The sequence below is a fragment of the Salvelinus alpinus genome, chromosome 16 (genome assembly GCF_045679555.1).
Source record: "Salvelinus alpinus chromosome 16, SLU_Salpinus.1, whole genome shotgun sequence".
In the NCBI taxonomy this organism is placed as follows: domain Eukaryota; kingdom Metazoa; phylum Chordata; class Actinopteri; order Salmoniformes; family Salmonidae; genus Salvelinus; species Salvelinus alpinus.
Genome location: NC_092101.1, coordinates 49,171,216 through 49,175,894, shown reverse-complemented (window position 1 = coordinate 49,175,894; position 4,679 = coordinate 49,171,216). Strand labels below are relative to the sequence as shown.

The 4,679-nt window shown below is 42.0% G+C and overlaps 1 long non-coding RNA gene across 1 annotated transcript; it reads right to left on the bottom strand.

Moving 5' to 3' along the window:
• Positions 1–1,047: 1,047 nt before the first annotated feature.
• LOC139541643 (uncharacterized) lies at positions 1,048–3,831 on the bottom strand. The gene is made up of 4 exons (XR_011668376.1): positions 3,530–3,831; positions 2,770–2,892; positions 1,779–1,849; positions 1,048–1,385 (listed from the first exon to the last, which is right to left on the bottom strand). It is a non-coding gene; the product is annotated as an uncharacterized lncRNA (long non-coding RNA).
• Positions 3,832–4,679: the final 848 nt, after the last annotated feature.

Below are 4,679 nucleotides of genomic sequence, written 5' to 3'. Positions count from 1 at the left end.
GTAGCTAGATTGAAACTGCTGGGGGAAAGCTAGCTAACGTTAGCTACCTAACTCCTACCATCAGTCTCAGAGTTTCAGCTAAGTGGACTGTAGCTAGGCTTCTAGAACATACCAACTATATACAGGTATTTGCTATCTATATTTTAAAGACTATTGAACACTTTTTGTCAAACTACTTAATTCCCCTGCCTATTTATGGATGCATTGGTGACTGAGAAAGACGGCAAGGAAAATAGATCCTACTCTGAAGGCGATTTTGTAAATACGGGCCCAGGAAGAAAGCTGTTGCCCAATACCTTGCACAGCAGTTGTTTCACCACCGGGACCCTAAAGGTATTACGGTCAAAGTCTGTGGAACTGAATATTCTATGTGAATTTCCAATATATATATATATATATATATATATATCTATATATATATATATATCAATGACACTAACAGTGTTACATTTTTTTCAGCAACATGTGCAGTGAACATTGCTTAGTGATGCAAGGTACATCATGTATTCGTTGTCATAGTTACTTCTGAGGTGGACTTGGATGATGACACACGTCTTCTGTCTGAATACTGGGGCCTTCAGTCTGAATACTGGGGCCTTCAGTGATACCCGGAAGCAACAGTCTTACCCGGGACTACAGCAACACTCTGTCAACATGTATTCAAATTCATACAGGCAGACCCAAGCACGGACTTATATTCACTTAGTCTACTCTATATTAGGAAGGTGTTCTTAATGTTTTGTATGTACACTCATGAATAAATATTTATTCAAAATCAAATGTTATTGGTCACATACACATGGTGAGCAGATGTTAACGCGAGTGTAGCGAAATGCTTGTGCTTCTAGTTCCGACAGTGCAGTAATATCTAACACGTAATCTAACATTTACACAACAACTACCTTTAAACACACAAGTGTAAAGGCATGAATATGAATAAGAATATGTACATATAAATATATGGATGAGCGATGGCCGTGCAGCATTGGCAAGATGCAGTAGATGGTATAGAGTACAGTATATACATATGAGATGAGTAATGTAGGGTATGTAAACATATACAGTTTATTCACCCTGGACATGAGACTTGCATTTATTTTACGCCTTTTAAATCATACATTTAATTTTAAGTTTAAGCTACCACAGAAGTTAGAGACAATTTGAAGATCAACATGCTATGTATTATTTTGTAATATTACCATAAAAAAAAACTGAAAATGAGTTGTTCATACAAAACTTAATTGCATTTGGTCATCCCCAAAATGTGGCATTGAAAGGCTTGATATTTGCCTCCTTCCTCAGGGAACAGTCTGCAGACATCTGACAACAGGGGCGGCAGGTTTGTTGATGTGCTGCTCTAGAGTTCCATAGCCCAGCAGACTCACCTGGAGACAGAGGGACGGACATGTTCGTTTTTTGTACAAGTCTGGGAGATTTTTATAGGGAGGAGAGAGCCTGAGTTTTGGAGTGAGTACAGTAAGGCCGCGTTCAAGTCCTGCCGGAAACTCTGGACCTCCGAGTTAAAAATGAATGTAAGTTATTAGTGTAGAGCTTCCTATTGGTTGATTCTGATACTTCCCAAGTGAGAAACTCGGGTATCGTCTTTCTAAAATAAGTAAGGAAGTTGGAAATAGAGTTTCAGACATGACGTGAACACAGCATTACATCCAATCCAACCATTGGGCCTGGATAATATGCTATGTCATCGCACAGGCAGACTGCCATAGTGAAGTATGTTTACATAGTGCATCAAGTATACTATTACGAGTGGAGTTTACTTCTCTTTTTCTCTGAAGAGGTCACAGGTAGCTGGTCAGGAGGTCCTTGGAATATTCTATCTCTGTTGCACCTGGACAGAGGTGGATAGAGGTAGTGATTGTGCTTGAAAGAGAACCCTCACCCCTGACCTACCTCTGGCCCAGGGTCTCCTGCCTAACCCCTCTAATCAGGCTCTCAGACAGGGACTTAAGACGTCAGCATGCTTCTGTTTGGCTGGCAGCTAGTCGAAGTCGGCAAAATAACCCAACGAGAGTGCTCACATACTCCCTTTAAAAAGACCTTCGCTTGGAAAAATGCGGGGGAAAAAAGCAGCAATAGTACTGTTTGTCCATTTTGAGACGCCGTAGCCAGTATACGCTTCCTCAAAATAGTCAGAATTCATCTAAGACAACTCACGAAATCTGTCATTAATTTTGATATTTTTGCAGAGGAGATCTTAGTCGTGCAATTTTACATCTAACTAAGATGTTTGGTGGAGTATTTCTCAAGAAAACAATGTGCATGAAAACGAGCCGTCTCTCGTTGAATGACAACAAAGACTTTACTGAAGAATCCCTACTGTTGACCAATTACCGGCGAAGGGGTGTAGACTTTGGCAACCAACTTCAGCTTTCCTCAAGAAAGAAATGAGTGTGCCAGAACAACCCCAAAAAATAAATTACTTACCGAATTACAAAACGTCACAAAATGTCGAACACTTCCGGCTGGGAAGTATGCGGCCACTTTTACTCCAGGAGCAGACAGATGTAGGGTGCATAGGGCGTCTCTATTCCTCATATGAGTGGAGTATTAGCTCTTTGAAATTGTATTATGCAAAGTAAAAGGAAAAAATAATATAATGACCAGGGGTGGACTGTGAACAGAAATCGGCCCTGACATTTCTAACACACCGGACCATTTTTCATCCCCGAGGCTCCCATTATAAGCCAGATATAATTATAATTTTGAAACAACAACAAAAACAAGTTGCCCAAAATGTCCATGACTTACTGACAGAGTGCTCCATATTCCTGCTGGTAGCAAGCCTCAACCCGGATGCAGAGAAATGTCCTGCCTTGTCATTTGGTTTGCATGTCTATCTCCACCAGGCACCCAATAAATCAGATGACAAACCTGCAGAGATTAATGAAATACATTGGTACCTGTATTTACGATTCATGTATCAGTTTGCCTACTTCATGAAATGACAACAGACCTGATAACAAATACGCATGCCATTTTGAGATAATGGCTACAACAAATGACATGACATCCATGTGAATTCATAGCTAAACTATTATGAAATCACATCTCACTAACAATTGCTACCTTGACTTATTCATGATATAACATGCTCCTTATTTGACTGTAATTAGCTGCTAGCTTAGCTAGATGCCTGTGATTGTTGATGACTAATATTGCAGCCAAAACTATGGTGATTAACCTATGTAGCTAGGTATATGACAACCCTATTAAATCAAGAAGTAGTGACTCTGCTGCTTGATTCAGAAAGTAAGTTTCACCTCAAAGCGTTAACTTGCTAATATGATCTGGCTAATGTGAGCTAGCTATCCAACATGCATTGTTTCAGACACATGGCATGATCCTGCTTGCTTTACATCTGACAGATATTGAGGTACCATAGCTAACTAGATAATGGTTTAATGATAATTGAGGGTTAGTTCATTATCTTGCTAGCTAAGTCTAAAACACAGCAAGCTAACCAACTAGGCAGTTAGCTAGCTATCAAGACACTCACTCAATAGCTTACCATGCCTTTCTAACCAACTCGACATTCCTCTCTCGCCCCGATTCCTTCTTGCCTACTCCCGTCTCTCGGTCTTCTTCTAGGTTAAAAGTCAAATGAAACAACAGACTCGCACCCAGCCTTCTGGTGTGGTCGGAACAGTCAAATTAAACAACAGACTCGCACCCAGCCTTCTGGTGCGGTCGGACAGTCAAATTAAACAACAGACACGCACCCAGCCTTCTGGTGCGGTCGGACAGTCAAATTAAACAACAGACACGCACACAGCTTTCTGGTGTGGTCGGACAGTCAAATTAAACAACAGACTCGCACCCAGCCTTCTGGTGTGGTCGGACAGTCAAATTAAACAACAGACACGCACACAGCTTTCTGGTGTGGTCGGACAGTCAAATTAAACAACAGACTCGCACCCAGCCTTCTGGTGTGGTCGGACGGTCAAATTAAACAACAGACACGCACCCAGCCTTCTGGTGCGGTCGGACAGTCAAATTAAACAACAGACACGCACCCAGCCTTCTGGTGCGGTCGGACAGTCAAATTAAACAACAGACACGCACCCAGCCTTCTGGTGCGGTCGGACAGTCAAATTAAACAACAGACACGCACCCAGCCTTCTGGTGTGGTCGGACAGTCAAATTAAACAACAGACACGCACCCAGCCTTCTGGTGCGGTCGGACAGTCAAATTAAACAACAGACACGCACCCAGCCTTCTGGTGCGGTCGGACAGTCAAATTAAACAACAGACACGCACCCAGCCTTCTGGTGCGGTCGGACAGTCAAATTAAACAACAGACACGCACCCAGCCTTCTGGTGTGGTCGGACGGTCAAATTAAACAACAGACACGCACCCAGCCTTCTGGTGCGGTCGGACAGTCAAATGGCTCAGCGTTCCAAAAGTATTCACCTGTTTCTACGTCAATCAAGGACAATGTGTTTATGGTGCGTGTGCAGCCCAGCAGTATATAATCGATCTGTATCTAATTTACAATGCCGAAAATAGAAGAAAAAAAAGTGACAAACTGTATCAGACTGATACATATTTATACAATGATTACTGTGTTTGGGGGGGTTAAAATGAAGCATGGCCTTTAAGAACCAAAATGCATTCAAATGTATGCTAGGCCTATCCAATACTCTCGGGTGTGTGGAG